The sequence below is a fragment of the Vicugna pacos genome, unplaced genomic scaffold (assembly GCF_048564905.1).
Source record: "Vicugna pacos unplaced genomic scaffold, VicPac4 scaffold_19, whole genome shotgun sequence".
In the NCBI taxonomy this organism is placed as follows: domain Eukaryota; kingdom Metazoa; phylum Chordata; class Mammalia; order Artiodactyla; family Camelidae; genus Vicugna; species Vicugna pacos.
Genome location: NW_027328740.1, coordinates 66,039,142 through 66,063,567, shown reverse-complemented (window position 1 = coordinate 66,063,567; position 24,426 = coordinate 66,039,142). Strand labels below are relative to the sequence as shown.

At 38.4% G+C, this 24,426-nt stretch overlaps 1 long non-coding RNA gene across 3 annotated transcripts in view; it reads right to left on the bottom strand.

Moving 5' to 3' along the window:
- The window catches only part of LOC140693145 (uncharacterized), a 733,405-nt gene extending 717,194 nt beyond the window's left edge, over window positions 1-16,211 (bottom strand). For all 3 annotated transcript variants that reach the window (XR_012068848.1, XR_012068849.1, XR_012068847.1), the window contains exons 1-3: window positions 15,947-16,211; window positions 13,273-13,387; window positions 8,237-8,335 (exon numbers count right to left, since the gene is read on the bottom strand). This is a non-coding gene — a long non-coding RNA (uncharacterized lncRNA). The remainder of the gene's footprint in view (window positions 1-8,236; window positions 8,336-13,272; window positions 13,388-15,946) is intronic.
- Between the last annotated feature and the right edge of the window lie 8,215 nt (window positions 16,212-24,426).

The window sequence follows — 24,426 nt, the reverse complement described above, 5'->3', positions numbered from 1 at the left end:
CCAATTCAAGGACAAATGGAAAACTCAAATAATCCTACAATAAGTAGTGTCTGAAATAGTAATCCAAAACATTCCCACATGGAAATGCTAGGCCCGTATGGCTTTGCTGGTGAATTCCATCAACTACTTAAAGAAAAAACAAAAACAAAAACAAACAAAAAAAGAAAACAATGCTTCACAAACTCGTCTAAAAATAAAGAGGAGGGAACACTTCCCAATTCATTCAATGAGACTAGTATCACACTGATACCAAAAACAGACAAAGGCATCACAAGAAAACTAAAGACTATCTGTTATGAATATAAATGCAAAAATCCTCAACAGAATACAAGCAAATCCAATCCAGTAACATATAAAATAGACCACAATTAAGTGGGATGTATCCAGGTATGCAGAGACAGTTCAACATACAAAATTCAATTCATGTAATACACCATATTAATAGAAAAATGGATAGAAACTAGGAATAGAAGATAACTTCCTCAACTTGACAGAGAACATCGGTGAAAAACCTGGAGCAAAGATCATACATAATGTTGAAAGACTGAATTATTTCCTCCCACAATCAACATTGTACTAGAGGTTCTAGTCAAAGCAACCAGACAAAGAAAATAAAGACTCTAGATTAGAAAGAAAGAAATAAAACTGTTTCAATTCCAGATGACATGATATTATATATTGAAATCACAAGGAATCCACAAAGGAAAAAAAAGAGAGAAAAGAAAAAAAATCCGATTAAAATTAATAACCCAGTCTGACCAAAATTGTAAGACACAAATCAATATATATAAAGTAATTATATTTCTATACAACAGCAGTGAATAATCTAAAAATAAAATGAAGGAATCATTTTCATTTACAATAGCATCAAAAAGAATAAAATACTTAGGAATATTAAGAACAATATGTGAAATACTGAGAAAAATGTCTGAAACTTGGATATTGAAAACTAAAATACTGCTGATAGAAATTAAAAATGACCTAAAATAAATGGAAAGCCCTTCTGTGTTCATGGATCAGAAGCCTTATTATTGTTAGTATGGCCATTGTCCTCAAAATGACCTATAGATGCAATGCAACTCTGGCTTTTTGGCAGAAATGAACAAGCTGATCCTAAAACTAATATGGAAATGCAAGATACCCAGAATAGTCAAAACAGTCTTCAAAAAGAACAAAGTTTTGAAGTTTCCAATTTCAAAACTCACTAACAAACTGTAATCCATACAGTGTGGTACTTGCATAAATGACACACAAGTAGATTGAGAGAAAAGAATTGAGAGTCCATAAACAAACCCTTACACGTAGCCATTTAATTTTTGACAAAGGTGCCATGACAATACAATAGGGAAAAGATAATCTTTACAAAAATGATGCTGGGACACCTGAACATACACCTGGAAAGAAAGAAAACTGAACTTTTATCTTAACACCATTTATGAAAGTTAACTGAAAATAAATCACCGACCTGAAACTACAAAACTTTTAGAAAATGAACAATGAGAAAATCTTCAGGACTTTGGATTACAAATACTTGTAATAAATGACACCAAAAGCACAAACAACAAAAGAAAAAAAATCAAGTAAACTGGACTTCAGTAAAATTAAAAACTTCTGTGCTTCAAAGGACTTCATCAAGAAAGTAAGAAGACAATCCACAGGATGGATGAAATTATTTCCAATATTACCCTGATAAGGGACTTTTATCCAGAATAGACAACGAAGACTTAAGACGTCACAATACAAAGACAAATGCAATTAAAATGGGCAAAGTATTTGAATTGATGTTTCTCCAAAGAAGACATACAAAAGGGAAATAAGCACATAAAAAGATGTTCAACATCAGTAGGCATTAGGGAAACAGAAATCAAAAGCACAATGGCATGCCAATTCATACCAACTAGGATGACAAATATATATGATATATGATATATAAATATGTATCTATAAACCCGATAATGAAAAGTGTTGAGGTTGTGGAGAAACTGGACTCCTCATACATTACTACTGGAATTATAAATGGTGCAGTCACTTTAAAAAATACTTCAGCAATTCCTCAAAATGTTAAAAGTAGAATACATCCCAGCAATTCCATTTTTTGATACATCCTGAAGAAAACTGAAAATATGTGCTCACACAAAAACTTGTCCATGAGCACTTACAGCAGAATTATTCATCATCAACTGATGGATGGATAAGCAATGTGGTGTATTTATAACTATGGCATATTATTTGAATACAAAAAGGAATTTGGGGACTGATATATGCTACACCATGGATGAGCCTTGACAATGTCACACTAAATGAAAGATGACAATCAAAAAAGGCAGCATACTGTATGGTTCTACTTATATGAAATGCCCAGAACAGGCAAATCCGTAGAGGCAGAAAGTAGAATGGTGGCTGCCTGGGGCTAAGGGAAAGGAAGGTTAGGGACTGACTTACTAAAGGGTACCGGTTCCTTTTGGGGGTGATGGCTACAAAGCACTGAAATGTACTTAAAACCCTAATGCACACTTTCGAAGGCTGCATTTTATTGTATGTGAATTATATCTCCATAAAGTTGTTATTCTTGAAGCTGAGCCCACCTATGCAGCAACTGGCACAGCACTGACTGCGGCAACCCGAGGGTGAGTGACCCACCTGCCCACCACGAAGGAGAGCAGCACCTGACCCAGTGTTGGAGGGGCATGATATTCTTGCTGATGGACACTGTGAATAACACAGACGAGGGGGCCAACAGAGCAAGCTGAGTTCGTGAAACAGGACAAAGACACAAAGACCTTTCAATAAAACCATTGAGTGCACAGTCTCTAGGAGAACTCATCATTGCTTTTTAAATCTTTTTGTATCTGTTTTATTTTCTATTACCTTTTTAATCTTTACTTTTTAAACAGTTGTATATGTTTACAGTTCTCATTTCATTTTTAATTCTCTTGGTTTTGATCTGTTATTGATTATTCACAGGTTTCAAATATTGTGTTCTGATTTTTTTCTTCTTTTTATTAAGGCTTTTAAAAGACATCACAACTTGACTGCTATTCTGTTTCAACTTGCTCTTCTATTATTGATTATACAGTTTTCAAACCTCCTTTTCCTCCATTCTTTTAAAATTCTCTCTCTCTCTCATTTTTAAATTTTATTCCTGCATAGGCTTTAGATAGATAAACAAATAAACTCCTTTAAGGACCACAATAGATAACTGATACTCCTTAAGCCACAGTGCCAGTGATATATGAGCAGTATGAAAAAGCAGAGGAATTATTCCCAATTAAAAGAGCAAGAGAAATCCCCTGAAAGAACGATCAATGAAACAGACATTGATGGCCTACTAGATCAACATTTCAAAAAAGAAGTGAACAAGTTACTGAAGGAACTAAAAGAGATAGTGTTTAGAGACATAAAATATGTCAAAAACAAAATAGAAGCTGTAAAAAAGAGCCAAGTAAAATTAGTAAATTCATTGGCTGAAATGAGATCTGACCTAAAGGCTGTAAATAATCAGTCTAGATAATGCAGAGGAAAGAATACGTGACCTAGAAGACAGGACAACAGAAAGCACCCAATCAGAACTGCTGAGAGAAAAACAAATATAAAATAATGAAAACAATATAAGGAACCTATTGGATAATATAAAGCATGCCAATCTATGGAAAATAGGGGTTCTAGAATGGGAAGAAAGAACAAAGGGGATGGAAAAGGTATTTAAAGAAATCATGACTGAAAACTTCCCAAACCTAAAGAAGGAATCAGACACCAAAGCAGAGGAGGCTCAGAGGTTCCCAAACAGGAAGAGCCTAAAGAGACCCACAACAAGATATATCATAATCAAGATGGCCAGATTGAAGGATAAAGAAATGATCCTAAAGGCAGCAAGAGAAAAACAAAGAGTGATTTACAAGAGAAGGCTCTCAGCTGATTTCTCTACAGAAACACTACAGGCCAGAAGGGAGTGGCAAGATATATTCAAAGTCCTGAATGAAAAAACAGATGCAGCCTACGATACTTTCTGCAGCAAGGCTATCCTTTAGAATAGAAGGAGAGATATAGATTTTCACAGAGAAGCAAAAACTAAAAGACTTTAGCAACACTAAACCCATGCTAAAAGAAATATTGGAAGGTCTACTCTAAATAGAAAAAAAGAAGGATGCTACAGAAATGAGAACTCATAACTGGAAAGGTGATAACTACCATGAAATACAAATAGAATAAACATGAAATTGTAAAAGAAGACATCTAAATCATTGAGTGGGAGAGGGAAGCAAGAAAATATAGAGTATTTTTTCTTCTTTTTTTTAAAATTTTTTGTTGTCAGTAGGATGGGTTTGAGATTACATTACTATCTGTTTAGTACACATAGTTAGAGTAATTGGTTAACAGACTTACAAAAAAGTGTAACTACAAGCCAAAAACTTACAAGTGAGTCAGAAAAACTAAATACAATCCAAGATAATACAAAGGAAAATAACCATACCACAAAAGGAAGAAGAAAGGAACAGAGAAGAACTACCAAATCAACTGCAAAAGTAAATTCAAAATAGCAATAAACACTCATCTATCATTAATTACTGTAAATGTTAATGGACTAAATGCTCCAGTCAAAAGACAGAGTGGCAGACTGGATAATAAAGCAAGAACATTCAATACACTGCATTGAAGGGACACACTTTAGGGAGAAGGACACATATAGTTTGAGAGTGATTAGATGGAAAAGGGTAGTCCATGAAAATCGAAACACCAAAAAAAGCAGGTACAGCAGTACTGATTTCAGACAAAACACACTTTAAACAAAGGCCATAAAGAAAGATAAATAAAGACATTTTATGATTAAAGGAGCAATACAAGATGAGGATATTATAATCATTAATATATATGCACCCAACATGAGCACCTAAATACATAAAACAACTACTAACAGAGATAAAGGGGGAAATTGATGGGAATACAATCATTGTCAGAAATTTTAACACCACATTAACATCACTAGACAGATCTTCCAGACAGAAAATAAATAAGGCAACAGAGAAATTAAATGATACAAGAGAAAAATTAGATTTAGTGGATATTTTTAGAGCATTACAAACCCCCAAAATAGGATATACATTATTTTCAAGTGCACGTGGAACATTTTCTAAGATTGGTCATGTACTTGGTCACAAAAGAAGCCTCAACAATTTTAAGAAGATAGAAATTATCTCAAGCATCTTTATTGACCACAAAGCCATTGAAACCAGAAATCAACTACAGAGAAACAAAGGAGAAATAAAGGAAAGCACAGAGATTAAACAACATGGTATTTTAAAAAACCATTAGGTCAATGATGAAATCAAAGTTGAAATTAAAGAATACCTTGAGACAAATGAAAATTAAAACACAACCACACAAAACTTATGTGATGCAGCATAACAGTGCTAAGAGGAATGTTTAGGGCGATACAGGCCTTCCTCAAAAAAGAAGAACAATATCAAATAAACAATCTAACCCACCAGCTAAAAGAACTAGAAACAGAAGAGCAAAAACACCCAAAAGTCAGCAGAAGGAAGGAAACAGTAAGGATCAGGGAGGAAATAAATAAAATAGAGTTTAAAAAAATAAAGAAAATTATCAATCAAACCAAAAGCTAGATTTTTTTAAGAGCAAATTAAATCGAAAAACGTCTGGCCAAACTCACAAAGAAGAAAAAAGAGAGAGCACAAATTTGCAAAATAAGAAAGGAAAATGGAGAAATTACAACAAATAACATAGAAATACAGAATATCATATGACAATATCATGAAAAACTACATGGACAAAAATGAATAACCTAGAGGAGATGGACAAGTTTCTGGAAACATACAGCCCACCAAGACTGAATCAAGAAGAAACTGACCACTTGAACAAACCAATCACTAGGAATGAAATCGAATTAACAATAAAAAAACCTCCCTACAAATAAAAGTCCAGACTGGACAGCTTCACTGGGGAATTCTGCCGCACATACAAAGAAGAACTCATACCAGTCCTTCTCAAACTCTTCCAGAAGATTGAAAAGAAGTAATATTCCCAAACTCATTCTATGAAGCCACCATCACCCTGATACCAAAACCAGGCAAAAACACCACCAAAGAAGAGAATTACAGACCAATATCACTGATGAACACAGATGCAAAAAGTCCTTACCAAAATACTAGCAAACAGAATCCAACAGCACATAAAAAAGATTATATATCATGCTCAAATGGGGTTCATCTCAGGGACATAAGTGTGGTTCAACATATGCAAATCAATCAATGTAATACTTCACATCAACAAGAAAAAGGACAAAAACCACATGATCATCTCAAAAGATGCAGAAAAGCTTTTGATAAAATTCAACACCCATTTATGATAAAAATCTCACCAATGTGGATATTGAGGGAACATAACTCAACATCATAAAAGCTATATATGGCAAACCTACAGCCAGCATAACACTCAACAGTGAAAAACCCAAAGATTCCCACTAAAATCTGGGACAAGACAAGGATGCCCACTATCACCACTCCTATTTAACATAGACTTTGAAGTCCTGGATAGAGCAATCAGGCAAGTAAGAAAAGTAACAGGGGTCTAAATTGGATAAGAAGTGGTAAAAGGTGACACGATACTATATCTTAAAAACCCTAAAAGGTCCACACAAAAACTACTAGAGCTGATTGAAGGATTTATCAAGGTAGCAGGTTACAAGATTAATGTTCCAAAATCAGTTGCATTTCCTTACACTAATGATGAATCAACAGAAAAAGAAGTAAAGAAACAATCCCCTTTAAAATAGCACCCAAAGTAATAAAATATCTAGGAATAAATCTAACCACAGAGGTTAGAGAATTATACACAGAATCTATAAACCATTGGTGTAGGACATTAAAGAAGACTTTAAAAAATTTAAAGGTATCCCATTCTCTTGGATTGCAAAGATCAATATTGTTAAAATGGTCACACTGCCCAAGGCAATCTACAGATTTAATGCAATCCCTATCCAATTAACCAGGGCATATTTTATAGAACTGGAACAAATCACAATAAAATTTATATGGAACCATCAAAGACCTAGAATTGCTAAAGCATTACTGAAGAGAAAGAAAGAGCCTGGAGGAATAACTCTCCCAGACTTCAGACAATACTACAGAGTTACAGTCACTAAGACAGCATGGTATTGGTACAAAAACAGACATATAGACCAATGGAACAGAATAGAGAGCCCAGAAATAAACCCACAAACTTTTGGTCAACTAATCTTCGACAAAGAAGGCAAGAATATACAATGGAATAAAGACAGTCTCTTCAGCAAGATAAACATAAAAGATAAGATACAATAAACCTCCTAGAAGAAAATACAGGCAAAATATCTGACATACATCTCAGAAATGTTCCCCTAGGGCAGTCTACACAAGCAATAGATATAAAAGCAAGAATAAACAAATAGGACCTAAAGAAACTTACAAGCTTCTGCACAGCAAAGGACACCATAAGTAAAACAAAAAGACAACCTACAGAATGGGAGAACATTTTTGCAAATGAAACTGACAAAGGTTTGATCTCCAGAATATATATGCAGCTCATATGACTGAATAAGAAACAACCAAATAACCCAATCCAAAAATCGGCAGAAGACCTAAACAAGCAATTCTCCAAGGAAGACATACAAATGATCAATGGGCACAGAAAAAAAGGCTCAGTATCACTAATTATCAGAGAAATGCAAATCAAAACTACAATGAGGTATCACCTCAAACCAGTCAGAATGGCCATCATTCAAAAATCCACAAATGACAAATGCTAGAGAGGCTATGGAGAAAGGGGAAACTCCTACACTTCTGGTGGGAATGCAGTTTGGTGCACCCGCTGTGGAAAACAGTATTGAGTTTCCTCAAAAGACTAGAAATACACTTGCCATATGACCCAGGAATCCCGCTCCTGGGCATATATCCTGAAGGAACCCTACATCAGGATGATACCAGCACCCCAATGTTCATAGCAGCACTATTTACAATAGCAAAGACATGGAGACAGCCTAAATGTCCATCAACAGATGACTGGCTAAAGAAGTGATATATTTATACAATGGAATACTACTCGGCCATAAACACTGAAAATATAGGGCCACTTGCAACAACATGGATGCTCCTGGAGAATGTTATTCTAAGTTAAGTAAGCACGGTAACAAGGAATAAAGAGAAGTTACCTCCAGGTACAGTTATTTTGATTAAAATATACATACAGAAAGTAAGTCACCCCCACGACTGCTGCCAGGAGGAGCATCTGAGTGTAATAGCCCAGCCAAGCAAAGTAGATTCCGACCTTCTCTCTGTAAAATTTCCTGCAGAAAGACAAAAGGTAGTTTCAGAAGACACACATAATCTCTCTGTAACTTCATCCTCATGTTAATTTCTTTTTTCTTTTTTTTTGTGGAGGGGCATAATTAGGTTTATTTATTTGTATTTAAATGGAGGCATTGGGGATTGAACCCTGGACCTTATGCATGCTAGGCATGCACTCTACCACTGAGCTATACCCTCCCTCCATCATATTAATTTCTGATTGTAAACCAAGGGGGCTTTAAGTATAAACCTCTGACTCAATTCACGCTTAAAACATGTGTTTTCATAGCATCCCCCAAATTCTACCGTGAAATAAGAAGTATTTTACGTATCATAGGAGTACAGATCACTGGTTCACCTGCTGAAGAGAGATAAATGAGAACAGAGCAAAGGAGGGGACGAGGTTGACTCTGGAGCAGATGCAGGGGATCATCACCACTCACTGGACAGTCTGGCACATTCAACAAATCCCCCCAAAGATCATTCTTAACAGGCTTGACACAAGTGGACATCAACAACTGGCTCAGTCGTCTGCTCCTGCCTTATCTCGGGAACTTCCCTGAAGCAAATGCATCGTAAACCACAGATAATAAGGAAATGTCTGATAATAATAACAACTGGGAGTGCAATTTCCCTCTGAAAAAATATTTATAAAACTCATTGTGGGAATGGGAGAGGGCAGGAGGGATGTGACTGAGGAAGGTATTGCCCTGTATTCTTTGTATCTAGCACGTCTGTTATTCCTAGGTTTTAAAAACTGTTCAATGTTTCTCAGTTAATCTTGAGTAGATGGAACAGGCTAGGGAGGCAAGATTAGAAGAAATGAGGCAGGGCACGGAGCGGTGCCAGGCTGGCCCTGAAAGGGAGACAGACACAGACAGGCAGACACAGACGGTTTAGGAATGAGGCGGAACAATGAGACGGCTGCTCAGGTGTGTCTTGCTGTTGCTGATACTTCCCTCAAATGGCTCATTACTGACTCGGCAGTGCTTGGTAAAACCTGTGGATTTCTTCAGCTCTGAGTTCTCTCTGAGGCTTCCGGCTCAGTCTGGAGCTCACCCCTAGGGGGGACTCAGCTCTGAGAACAGCCTGCAGTCCTGGGAAACTTCACGCAGGAAACCCCTTGGGCTGGACCAGCGCTCACAGGGCTGCTATGAGACCAGCTCCATCGTCAGAGACCTGGGCGTCGACCATTCCATGGGGAAAAGGGCTGAGCCCGATGCCAAATCAGATAGGAGGGACAAATTGTGTTTATTCTCATGTGACTAGGCTTTGTGGCCTGGCTCACAGATGGAAGGCTCAGGATGGTGTCTCGCAGAGAAAACCCTGGCAATGGGTTTGAGATGTGTTGGACTCTTTCTTGTTAAGCTTTTTGTAATAAATTCTTATCAAATATCCGTCCTGAAAATGCCACACTCAAAACTGAAAGAATGTTAGAAGTTGCCTGCTCCAACTGCCCAATGGTAAACACACCCTGCTACAGTTAGAGCAGGTAAGGCAGCCTCTGCCTGGATTTTAACAGTGACGGGGAGTTCATTATTTACAAAGGTTACATGTCGGTAAGAAGGTCAGACAGAGTTTTTGAACGTTAAAAAGATGTCGCCCCCTAGTCCTTGCTGAAACGCTAGGAATAATGAGGATCCCTTCAAATGTATTTTGTCTGATTGTTATCCCTCTCTGTCAAAAACACCCCAATTCTTAATATCAAATTTTGAAAATTCATCTTTGATTTCTTTTTATCAAAGTTATACCATATATTCCTTAAAGAGTCAAACAGTTCTCGAACACCAATTGGAAAAAGGAGCAGTTCCCAACAACCGCCCCATTTCCTGGCCAGAAGCAACCACGTTCAGCTCCTACTGCTGACTCCTGGAATAATTACTCCCTATCTCTGACTAGTATCCTTGTAACGCAGCCTACTGACTTTTTCAGCTTTATGTATCACTTATTTAACTTTGTATTTTGGAAAAGGAGGATTAAGCTCTCTTTCAAACCCCATCTCATCTACACACCCAAAACTTCATTTTTCCAACCTTTTGATACAATTACATTATAATTTTGATCAGATCAGTAGCCTTGCTTTACATTATTAGCTTTCTGTACAGACTGTTCACAGCTGTAGCAAGTTGGCTGCTAGGCTTACTTTTTTCTTCCCTACGTTGTTTTCCCTGGAGTTAATAATTGTGTTGGTGGTTCATAGCTTAGATTTCTGTGCACTTAAAAATTCAACCCCAGACCTTCTCTGAATGAATAACTTTCTCAATACTTTCCAATACATTGTCTACAAATTTCATCTCCTTGAATAAATCTCTTCAGATCTCCTTCAATCTTGATTAACGACATGCTAGTCTTGTCACAGACCTCAAGGGGCCACTAATGGGAAGAAACAAAAGGAACACATTGACCAGGGGCAGGGAACAGATCAACATATTTTCCTTAGCAAAACATACTTAAAATAGTGGGAAAATTGTTTTCTTTACAAACACAGACACAAACCACAAAACCCCATAAAGAATGATTTAAGAGCCGTAAAACCCATTGCCCTGCCATCAAATTCTGTATAACAAAACAAAAATAACAGAAGGAAAATATCATATAAATATGAATCTCAAGGGGGATGGGGTACACTCAGTGACAGAGTGTGTGCTCAGCATGCATAAGGTCCTAGATTCAATCTTCAGTACCTCCATCAGAAAAAAAATTAAAAAGAAAAGAAAAATGTTTTAACTTTAAATATTTACATATGTACAAACATCCTCTTTTAAAACTGTGTTCTACCGAATAACCCGAGTTAAGGAGAAAGTGCCTCTTCATGACTGTGATCCTGCTGATAATTGAGGGAGGAAATTAGAGTATGACCACATGAAATAAAATCCCTTATGAAACAATGATCCCGGGTGACAATCATTATTGGCTGCTGTCATCAAAAAATGAGAGTCAACTGGAATTTATGTACCTTATGACAGGAGTACAAAACTTCACATAACAAGTATTCTTGCACAAAGTTGAACCTCAATCAGATCAAGCTTTTAGGGGAGGATCAAATCACTTAGCTAAAGCAAATACATAGGATGGAGAAACAAGTCTAACACCACAGGGGAGAATGAATTCAGCCAAATGGGTAATAGAGAAACCCCTCAGCCATTTCAAGGAAAATGAGAAACAGGAAATTTTTCGATTAGAGCCCACTTGAGACATATACCAGCTGCAATGTCTGAACCTAGTCTGGATCCCGATTTCAACCCCAAAACTACTTAAAAGTGTATTTTTCTGACAATTAGGGAATTACTTTGTAACCCTAAATAAAAAAGGAATATTTCAATTGTATTTGAAAGAGATCTTGTCATTTCACTAATGAAAGGTTAAGCTATGTAGGATTGTCTTCAAAATGATCCTGTAGTGGGGGAGGGGAGGAGGTGGAGATGAATGATGCAACGGCAGTGACTCTGAGTTTATAATTCTGGAGCTGGGTGACTGATACAGGCAGGCTGGCTGTGGTCTTCTCTCTACTTCTGTACATGTTTGAATCTTTCCATAAAATGTGAAACAAACAAAAAGATTTCAGTGTTTTAAAACCCTCACTTTGAAGGTTAAGAGGTTTGCCAAAGTAGGTGGGCACCTGCATGGGGCACTGAGATTAGGAAGATCAGGCACCTGGCTCCAGGACGACCTGGGCCTACCTTGACCCTCCTCTTCTCCTCACCATCCACAGCCAGCCCATAACTGTATCCTGTCAGGTCCACTCCCCAAACGAATTTCTCCCTGGCTCCCACCTTCTCTCATCTGGCCCACTCCAAGAGCCTCCGACCCGGCCTCCCTGCTTCCTGGGTCCCTGCAACTCATTCTCCACATTATCTTTGCAAATTGTGGGTGAGAGAAAATTACTTTAGTGCTTAAAATACCATGACTGCTTCTCACTGTGCTTAGAGTCTACACTCCTTTCCGTGCTCCTGATGCCCTTCTAAGCCTCGCGTCTCATCCCTCTCACCAGCGCTGGCTCCAGTATCTCCTCAAACCTGCTGAGCACATTTGTGCCTCGGGGCCAATGGACAAGCTGCCTCTATTTCTGGGGTAACTTTTCCCAAATCCTCAAAGTCCAGCCTCCTTATCACCATCTCAGCTCAGATGTAACCTAGTCAAAGATAGCTTTCTTGACTCACTTCCCCCCAAGTCTCCCATCTCAACACAGTGTTATTTCCTTCATTTCAATCTGACATTGTTTCCTTATTCGCCCGATTATTTTTATTTGCTTGGTTGTCCTTGGCCTCCCTCCCACCAGCAGCCTTGCCCAAACAGCATAAGCTCCCGGGGAGCAGCCGGCACTACTGCTCTGAGAAGACACATGCTGAGTGCGACATTACAGTCACATGGTGTAGTGAAACGTTGCCGAAAATCAGATATAGCAAAGCAGTGAGAATTTCTCTCTTATTTTATAATTTAAGTGAAATCTAACATTTACTGCTGTTTAATGAAGAATTTGGTAGGTCTTTATTTCCAGTTCTTGGACGGGAACCACTAAAACCTTGAAATTTCCCAAGATAGATGTGTCTTTGCTATTCATGGTGGACCCCTGTTTGGATTGTGTTCATGAGATGACTCAGGATGGGGACTGGCCAGCCAGAGACACCAACCATGTGATTAGATAAGTGGGGCTTTGAGCTTTGTTACAATTGCGTGACCACCAGGAGAGGAAGGGGCTCAACGGTTAGGGCTAAGGAAAGGTTTGAGTTACAGTTAGGGTTTGGGATAGCCATGTCGGTAGTGACCCAATAAATCATGTCTTTGTAATAAAGCCTCCAGTAGAAACTTGGGGCAACAAAGCTCAGAGCTCCTGTGAGCTTCCTGGTTGGTAACACTCTTGGAGGACTGTCAACCTCAGATGCCATAAGGACAAACCTGAGCCCTCCCCACTGGAGTGCTCTCCACAACAGCTCACCTGAGGAGATCTAAGGGCTGCTTCTTGTCTATGCTTTGAGGAGGAGCCCATTCCCTGTACAGAACGCCCTGTTCGCTGGGACAGCTGAGGTCATCTTACGGAGGCTGAAGTTGCACTGGGAAAAAGAAGCAAAGAGGTGAGCATCACTGTCACCACGTGATCCCATGTTCTGTTGATAATATGTGGTGCTATCACTTAGTGGTCATTTGTAAATAAGGGGCCCTCACTTGCCATAATGTATGGAGGTACCATATAATTTTTCATAATTCTCACCCAGGATTAATACTAACCCCTTGAGGGTCATTTGCAAACGTGGGTAGAAAGGAATGCTTGGATGTTACACTCCTGGAACCACCATGGGTACCTGGTGAGAGCCTTGCAGGTGCTTAACGTCCTACAACCGGGCCAGTCTTCCACAGCAAAAAAAGCTAGGCCACCCAAGGGCCCAAACTGCTGCAGTGGAGGGACACCTGATGGTCCAGCCCCATCCTTGGACAACCAGAGGAACCTGGACTCTGGCTGGTTAGGGGCAGGGTCAATTGTAAAACCCAGGTTTTTTGTCCACACAATTCAGTAGATATTTGGTGACAGCACATGGAATATAAACAACAAAGAAACTTGACATGATGTTATATATTTAGCTTACTCAAGAAACAAAATTAAAATCCAGTCATTCTCCTTCCCACCTGACCTAATTTCCATTCTCCTGTACTAGAACCAGATTATTACCCACCCAGCCTTAACATGGGTCCTGACTCCACTTACCTCCCTCCCAAATATCACATGCGATGATTTCTAAGCCTGGATGTGGGACCAGCAATTACAACAGGCTTTAGTGGAAAAGAAATGGTTGTGCGCAGATGCCAACGAAACACTGTAGGATCCTGGTGTCCCACATTAATAATCATGACAGCAGTTTGCAAGTGTCCCCAAAGTTCATGTCAGACTCTCACTGCTAATTTTGCTGGGACATAAATATAAAACATGTGGACTGCTGGGCTGGACTGCTATTTTGGGTCTCTGATCCAGGAAGCTCAGTGTCTGCTCCCTGCACCCAGCTCCCTGTTCTCTTCATGCATGTGCATCAAGCAGCTGTTTAGTGTCCATTTTAATATCTTAAACAGTACATTTCAGTATTGTCTTCATCCACAAATACGTGTACCACACAGTACTAATGATCAATCTCAGTCTTTGCTTTCTTTGGTCTTAGAGAGTCAGATAAATGGATTGCAAAGATAACAAAGTCATAGAGCACTATAATATAGTATTTCCTTTATTTCAATGTCAGGATTTATTTAAAGAGCTTAGATATAACATCCTTGCAGTTATGGCAACATTCATCGTCTGAAGCTCTTACATTTTAAAAATGTCATTTCATGCAAGATGTTTTCAGTTAGAGAAATGCTCCTGAATTTGAGGGGTTGCTGTCCTCTCAGACGGAGTCCCTAAAAAATGTCAACACTCTGCAGTATTGCCATCATGACAAGAACCCAGAGAGATGAAATTTAGAAAGCCCTGTGGCTTCCTAGTGCACACACAGAAAATGATATTTCAGAGGGAAAAATCCTGAATTACAGAAAATGATAAATGAAATGGTCTAACATGCATTTCTCTTACAAAGAACTAATACTCCTTTGGTTGATAATAACATCTGTCAGCAATTATGAAAAGAGCTGACAGATGCATAGTACTTACTATTAGCCAGGGCAGTTCTAACATTGACACAGAATTTTTAATCCCCATAGCAACTCTACCAGGTGGGTATTATTATTATCCCCATTTTATTGATGAGGAACTTGATAAACACAGAGGCTAAATGACTTTTACAAGGTCGACAGCGAGAGACCAGCACAGGTGTTCCAGCCTGAGTCTACGCTCTTGGCCTCTTCTCTTTCTTTTTTTTTTTTTGGTGGTGCGGAGATAATAAGGTAATTCTGGTGGGGGGTGGGGAGGTAATTAGGGTTATTTGTCTATTTTAGAGGACGAGATGGGGGCTGAACCCAGGACCTTATACTTGCTAAGCATGCGCCCCATCACTTGAGCTGTGCCCTCCCTTCTAGAGTCTATGCTCTTAGCTGCTAATCGTCACTGTCCCACATGGTAACTCTGGGGGAACTACAGTTCATTCATTCACTCCTTAAACTCAGCCTTCCTGGTGCCTGGGATTCAGCAGTGAACAAGACAACATGTTTCCTGCCTTAAATGAGCTTGTCGCCTCCTGACATATTATCTTCATTTTACCCAGGAAGAAACAAGGTCAAGAAGATTAGTCTTTTCCTGTTAACACCTGAGGAGACATGAGGTGCTTTATTTCATTTCTGCCATTTGACTTACACCATGGGGAAGGAAAGCTGCCTTGCAGATCCCGGAGCTCACTAGCCTGTTAATCCTGAATTTTTTTTAACACTGTCCCTTACTTGATACTTGATCTGAGAAAGGATGAAGTAAACCTAAAAATATTCTAAGAGAGTGTGTGGTTTATACGGGATAACAAACCAGCCACTGTTTACTATCCTAACAGGAATCTGTAGGCATATTTCTTTTCTTTCTGTTTTTTCCTTTTTATGGGCAGCTTTTAAAAACCAAATCAAACCAACCCAACCAAATCACTGATAATTCAACAGCAGGTTCTAAATCACCCCCAAGACAGCAGCTAAACTCGGTTTAGACTTACAATGCGGCTTCTGGTGGCTGGATTGAAGAATGTATCTCTATCCTGAATATAATAGTCATTCATGCAGCTCTTCACAAATAGGGCAATGAAAAATTCTTGCTCTGTCTTGATGATACTTTCATCTACTTGGAGGACTTTCATAAAACTGCTGAAATTATCAAAGGCTGAGGACCGGGTTTTCAGATCATTGGGCTTCAGGGGCAATTTGATGTGCAGTATCTCAGCGTATGTACAGAGCACCTCCCACAGGGTGTGTACTTTTCAAATACAAGCTTGTAATCCAAAACCTATATTGGGAGAATGAAAACACATACAAGGAAATTATTTTCTCATTTTTAGTACACAGACTTTTCTTACATTGCTGGTAGTTAAAGCCCTTGTGCAAGCACACACACATATGACACTGGTAAAAGTGAAGATATAATAAAAATAGATTTGCAAACCATCATACATTTTTGCCTTAAAGATAATTTCTTTGTTGAAGTTACTGAAAAGTTATTTAAAATCCTTAGAATTTATTCATAAAAAAAACCACTGGTTTACATGAAGAAAAGCAAACCTGTTAATTTTTAGTCCAAATTAGTAACTAAAAATTGAAACACCATAATATTCTTTGCAGTGGTATTGTAATGACAATTTTTTAAATTTCTGAAACCTAGGACTATTTATATATCTGTTCAATATAGTGTTAAACAGCAATTATAAGGGATTTAAAAGAATTTTATTACTGATATGGAATATATAATTAAAGTAAAAAGCAAAAACATGTGAAATAATAATTTTCCTTTTGGAAGGGAAAAATATCTATATTTGAACAAAAAAGTTTAGAGGGATTTTAAGTTTCTTTATGTATAATTCAGGTACAGATGATTTTTAATTCCACTTTTCTTTCATTTTCAAATTTGGGAGGTAAATTTTTATAATAAAAATATCTTTAAAAAGGTTCTTGCCTTAATACATTAATAGTTATATTTATGACTACATTCTCTGGCTATTAAAATGATCTCCTAGCTTTGGATCTGAAACATACGTTCCATAATGCAGATTCTGACTGACTCGCCTCCCAGCCCACAGGGAAGGTACCGCTAGGGTGACATGTTTCAATTATCATGCCAGGTAACATGCAGGCTCCCAGCCAATGGCTGCAAAGTGACTGACACTGATCAGGTTGCTCCTAGCTGCAGACCATCACAGATGAGGTTAGATTCATAGGCTCATGCTTTCTCTGTCAAAAGAAATGAGAAAATGTTAAGCTTTTACTTTCACCAAGGGAACAAGTAGTTGTTTGACTTTTTTTATGTAAAAAAATAACAACAAACCAATTTGAACCTGATGAAAAGGCATTTGCCCAAAACGGCACAGTAGCAATGAAAGTGCTCTGGCTGGCAGGGACTTGTTGGATTCCTGTGAGTACTTGACTCCTCACATGGAATTCCCTTGGCACTCCAGAAGGCCTGTGGTTGTCCCCATGGGTTTGTGGCCATATATGACACACAAAAGTCTCTGGCTTTGCCACAATTTCAAAGCCTTTTTTAGCTTATGAAAGGCTTTGCACTCAAATGGAGTTTTCTTGAGTCCACTCACTGATGTCATTCACCAGAGTTATAGCCCAGATCTGATATTCTAGATCCTTAAAATCTTGCAGACATTCAAATGTTTCAGGTTTGGATGTGTATTCACCTCTGCAGGCCTGGACCAAATTCGATAAAGCCACCCGGACAAGTTCAGCAAAATGCAAAGACATTTTTCTCTCTGCAAGACTTAAATGTCTGTGAAGCTCTAAAAACTTCTGCATCTACAAATATAGGGAACCAACTCATCAATAACATATCTATCCATAATGCATGGACATTTAAAAAAAATTCTGTATTTGCTGCTATTAAATTCTATCTGGCTTTTGCCAAATTGTGTCCTAAACTGTAAGGAAAGTATAGAAATGTAGAGAATTTTTGACCTTTTAAGAGAAAAAGGAACCCTCCTACTCGGTTGGTGGGAATGTAAATTGGTGCAGCCACTATGGAGGTTCCTTAGAAAACTAAAAATAGACTTCCGTGTGATCCAGCAATCCCATTCATGGGTATATGTCTAGAGAAAATTGTAATTCAAAAAGACACATGCACCCCAATGTTCACAGCAGCACTATTTACAATAGCCAAGACACTGAAACAACCCAAATGTTGACAGATGACTGGATAAAGAAGGTGTGGTATATTATATATATATATATATACACACACACATATACACACACACATATATACACATGAACACACACACACAATGGAATACTGCTCAGCCATAAAACATAAAATAATGCCATTTGCAATAACATGGATGGACCTGCAGGGTATTATGCTGAGTGAAATAAGTCAGAGAAAGAAAAACAAATATTCTATGTATTAACTTATATGTATATCTTAAAAATAAAACAAATTAATGACTATAAGAAACAGAAATAGACTCACAGGTACACAGAACAGACTGGTGGTTACCAATTGGTAGAAGGAAGAGAGGGGAGGCAGGAAGGGTGTAGGGGATTGAGAGGTAAAAAGTACTATATATAAAATAGATAGGTAACAGGGCTGCATCATACAGCACAGGGAAATATAGCCATGATTTTATGGTGACTTTAAATGGAATATAATCTATAAAAATGTTGAGCCTCTGTGTTGCACACCTGAAACTAATATGATGTAAATCAACTACTCAATTACAAAATTCTTAATCAAAGTTTTCGTTTCATATTATTTGCAATAAGTTAGAAGCCAGGACTGTCAATAGAAACATAGTGCAAGTCACAATTTTCCAATAATCCCATTTAGACAATAAAAGGAACAAGTGAAATTAATTCCAGTAATAATTATATTTATCCCAAAATATCCAATATACTATCATTTCAAAAGTGTGATTAACACTTTTAAAACTTATTAATAAATATTTTACATTATTTTTGTTGTACGAAGTCTTGAAAATCTATTATGTATTTCCCACATATAGAACATCTCAATTCACAATAGACACATGTGGCTGGTGGCTACCATACTGGAAAGAGTAGATTACACCATTCACACTTCTGATAAATTACCTGCTCTTAGTTATTTAAAAAACTTGTAGAAAAGGCTTTAGATATTCCCTATATCAAACAAAGCAAACTTGACGGGTGATGAGTATCTTCATTATAAAGTGAAGAATAAAGGTAACAGAGCCATGGTTACTTGTATGTTAATGTAACAATACCTTCTTAATTCATTCAGGACTTTACAGTCTTTCTTCATATGTCAATGATTCACTGTCACTGCACAATGTTTTTCACTATTATCGTTTTTGGAATTGAGAGGCTTCTGATCACCCTGCTTTGTGCATCTCTACATAAAAGAAAACAACAAAACAGAGAAAAATACCTTATTAAAGATAATTTAGGGGGGAAGGTATAGCTCAAGTGAAAGATCATATTCTTAGAATGCACAAGGGCCTGGGTTCCATCCCCATTACTTCTAAAAATAAAATAAATAAATAAAAACCTAATTACCACCCCCTGTAAAAAATTAATTTATTACTTTAATTAAAAGTTTAAAAAAGCTAATTTAGTGCAGGCTTATCAGGCTACAAGAGCTAAAATGAATGCCCCTCCCCCCAATAATTTAGAAGAATTCTCACAGTATTTCCCAACATAAAGGCTAAAATATAATTCAGAACACTTTCAGAGGGTCAGCATGATTTTAACAAAACAGTAGATAATTACCTCCCTGGTGTCAAAGCTCTGTCAGAGATGGGTAAAGAAAATTTAGTAAAAACGATTTTGCAACTACCTTTGAAAAAATTCTGAGAAATGATCTTTTCTTTTGGAAATTAGTCTGCTTTTACATTCTGCAGTAGGCATACGTGTTTACAAACCAGGCAGGAACGGGATCATATTTTACACATACTTTAGAAACTGATTTGAATTTTGCTGTCTACCTGCAAGGCTATTTTTTGGGTAATAACATAAGCTGGCCACTGTACTAAATTTTGTTTCCCTGTTTGCTTAATCCTCACAACAACTCTGTAAGCTGCTTTTATTACCCCCATATAACAGATAAAGAGCTTGAGGCAGAAAATAATTTTGGAAACTTGGTAAATGGTGGAGCTGGGTAAGACGGCCTCCAGTCTGACACTCAAGTCCATTCTTCTCACAGATGTCTGATACTGCTAACTACATTCAGCAATGACTGCTGATTTCATATTTAAGTGTGTCATTTCTAAAAGTGCAAAGCTATATTAGTACTGCTGTGTAAATTATTCTTTTGAGATGTGATTGCCAAAAAACAAAATCAAATAAAATCAGGTTGCCACCGGGGGGAAGCCGAACTACATATGGACGGAAACAAGGAGACTTTTTGAGGACACAGTTGCACAACTGTAAAAATAGCTAAAATGGCTGACTTGTACAATTACAATGTGTGAATTTTATGCACTGTAATTTACACCTTAATACAGCTATTAAATTAAGAATCTGGGATACCAAATTAAGACTAAAACACATATATATATCACACAAAGAACAACAGGCAAATATCATTATTTACTGAACCATTTTCCTTCATGCAGCTTCCTTTCCTCACCCATTCCTTAAAGGATGAATCATTTTTAAAATAGTCTTTTAATCTATTCAGCAAATAAATTTTGACTTCCTACTATGTACCCAGGACTAGTCTAGGCACTTGGAATAGATCAATAAACAAAACAAAAGTCCCGTGCTCACGGAGCTTGGTTGGAGTCTAGCTGGGGTGCGGGGTGTTGATGACAATTCACACAACAGAGCAGCAGAGGAGGTGGAATGCTAGGAAAGAGGAACCATGGAAAAAAGATAAAAGGGCAAGGTAAAGAGAGTTGAGGGTATTGGATGAGGATGTTGTTGTATTAAATTCCAGAGCAGGCCACACTGAGGACTGAGGTTAGAACTAGGACTAGGAGGTGAGAAGTCCCATGTGGACGGAATAACCATCACCAAGGCCAGCGTGCATCTCGCATGTTCCAGAATGGGGCACGGCTGGAGCTGCGGAGAAGGGTCAGTGCAGATCCTGTACAGCCTTGGAGGACTTTGTAAGGACTGTGGCTTTTACCCGGAGTGAAAAGGGGAGGCACTACAGAAAGATGACACAATCTAACAGGTTTTCAAGGCTCATTTGACTGTCGGGTGAGAATAGTCGAAACGGGTCAGAGATGAAAGGAGGGAAGCCTCTGAGAAGGGCTGTGCAGGAGGAGAGGACAGTGGCTCAGTGCAAAGAAGCAGCAAAGGAGGCAGGAGCCATGGTGAGAAGTGGCTGGGCTCTGGATATGTTCTAAAGGCAGTGTTAAACCAGATCTATTCACAGAATTCTTGTGGTATGTCAGTGAAAGTCAGAATAACTCCAAGTTTTTTGACCCAAGCAGCTGGAAGGATTAAGTTTCCACTAACTGAATGGAGGAGGCAGCAGAAAGAACCAGTTTGTGGTGTAGAAGGACCAAGAGCTCTGTTTTTACACATGTAGGTTTTAAGATATCAGAGATCCAAGTGAAGATGTCAAATCAGCAGAAGATTGTAAGAGCCCAGAGTTGGAGAGAAAAAGTCTAGCTGGAGACAGAAATGTGGGAATTATGGGTCACACAGGTGGTACACGAAGACATGAAACCCAGGTACTCAAACATTAAGATAACCTGGCGTTAACCATAGAAGTTGTCCTTGAGGGCCTGCCTACTAGGTGTGGATATCAGTCCTATTTCCTGACCACTCGAGTTTTAAAAAGGAACTTAGAAATGAATTCGTGCAAGACACTGCCTCCAGTGGGCGGGATCAGAGCTGGAGTGGGAAAATGGGATGGTGCACACTACTCCCTACGGCAGGATGTGTGTATGTGTGTGTGTGTGTGTGTGTGTACGGATGTGTGTGTGAGCAAGGGGATGAGTTACACCTGGCTTAATAAAAAAAGCTAGTAAATTTAGAAGCCAAAAGATGAAAGAACATCCAGATCTGGTAGAGGGAACAAGGGAAACATGGTGTACTGTAAGACATTTCCCCATAATGCCACTTCCCACCATCCTTTCATCAGGAACACAGTTGGAAAAGGGGGAATTATGTACATACGTGTGATGTACACAAACTTTCTGACTATGTAACACTGAATATCTACATATGTAGCAAGTTAATGATATTTATATCTCCATCAAGTTTAATAACAAGTTCACAACAGAGGAAAAATAAAATATTGAGGACTGAGAGAAGTACCATAGAAGGCCTTTCAATGCTCAGAATGGAAGCAAAAGCAGCTTCACCCCACAAAGAATGTCATTAACGGTCAGGAATGTTTATATTTGCTTAAGAAATTGAGAGTTACAGCTTCCTGCTTTAAAGAATTAACTTTAAGACAGATACTACAGTATAAGCAACGTCTATACTGGTGCTTTCTTAAAGCTATTTTTTGTTCCTGCTTTTTCTGATGTACTCCAGAAACTCTGAAAAGAAAACCTTCTATTCAAAGGCTTAAAGGAATAAAAAAAGAAATAACACTGCATTCTTTTAAGTGTTCTCTGTACCGAAAGTCACTTGCAAATGCAGCACCCTGCCACAGGTCTACATTTTTAACAATAAAGTCCTTTGTGCAATTTTTCAATTGCTATGTGACTTTGTGTCAGTCTCTCACTCAGAAGCAGAATGGAGTACCAGAAAATGACACATCAGGTCTAAAACTTCAGATGTGGAAGGTGAACGTACGCCAGAAAACAGCTAAGTGGGAGGGTAAGGTTTACCTTTTAAGTTACCGTAAGTGCAGCTTCACCTGCTCCCTGCTTCCCCTGTGAAGTGAAGAACTAGTCTTTTCCAGAAAAGCTCTCATTCTGAGAACTGTCTTCTTCAAATATTTGGAGATTCTCTTTTAAGGTTCTTTCACTTTTAAGTGTTTCCCCAACTCTACATCCCATATCAAGTGTTAAAATTATCCAATAGCCTATTGTTACAGAACATACTCTACAAAAGCTGAGTTTTCCCTTGGTTTGGATCCCAGAACTCTGCTACCAGATAATCCTAAAGCCTTCCTTCCATAACTGACTCTTCCGCCAATTCCCAGCTGCGGGCAAATTCGGCGTCTCAGACCAGGTAACTTTCTAACTCTGCCTACGAACACTCTGCTGCCAGTAAAGGAACTCCCAGCCAGGAAGCACACAAAGCCCCTAGTGAGGGTTGCCTCCTTCAATCAATCAAGATGCCATCACCAAGCAAATATTTAAACCTACTGCAAAACCTCTGAAGACAACTTACAAACAATATACTTTCTATGGAGGCATACTATTTGCTCTGGAACAGTGATTTCCAATGGAGGGAACATAGGACTCCATGACCCAAGCAATTTTTTAAAATTGCACAAAACCGTCCCTCTTCACGTGAGGATTCAGGCATGCCCGTCTTAGAGGCCTAGGTGTAACAGAATGACAGCACCTCTAGGAGTAGGCTGCAAAGCAGCGACTTCGACTTTTAGTGAAAGGGGGTGATGTAATACGCCCCATCACCCACTTACCTCCCACCACAGGACAATCATCTCAGATCGAGAACAAACACTTTGGGAAACAGAGATTGTATTTGTTTTTATGGTTTTCTGGAGGAAATAATGCCCTGAGACATGTGAAGTTGTGGCTGCAAAACTGAACAGGGGACCAGACATTTTCACATTCAGGACACAAATAGCCCCCGGGAGGTCACCGTATCTGCTCTCCCTTTTGCCTGTTCATCCCAAAAGCTGCAGGACTCTCCTGCTTGCAATGACACCCACCACTTCTCACAAATTCCTGCCAAGATCATGTCAGTAGCTTGTGGTCTCAAAGTCACCATTTGTACTGCTCTGAAGTCCCTCCATTACTTTATATCCCTTCTATTTTCTCTGTTGTCTTCCTAGCTGCACTTGCATTCAGAAGCTGGTTACCGCACTAACATTGCCTCTGTAATCAATCCAGGATATAGGAAGTAGAGATTCAACTGTAACCAGTCCCAGAATACTTGTCATGCCACTCTAGTGTCCCAACAAAATACTCTGGCAGCCCTCATCTCACCCAAAGAACCACTGCATTACTTAGAGGTTGTAAAAGTAGAGGGTTTTCTCTACTGAGAAACACTGTGGCTTGTGATTGGACTTGTTATTTCAGTTTTTGCAAGTAGTTATAGGCAAAAAGACATGTTCTGCAAATTTTCTTCAAGCGTTTGCAATTTAAACTTTTATTAGATACAGAGACGTCAGACTAACCGTAATCTATGAACATATGGTCATATTACCAAATAATGTTCATGTCTGCCTTACAGACATGTAAAACTTGAATTACACTTGCATCCTGTGGGCCTTTAGAATTGGATGTGAAACATCCTGTGAGATGAAAAACCTCCTATCCAGTCACAGAACACCTTACAGACAACATCACATTAATGCCACTGAATACATTAGTAGAGTCCATGTATGGTTATGTTACATTTCCAATTT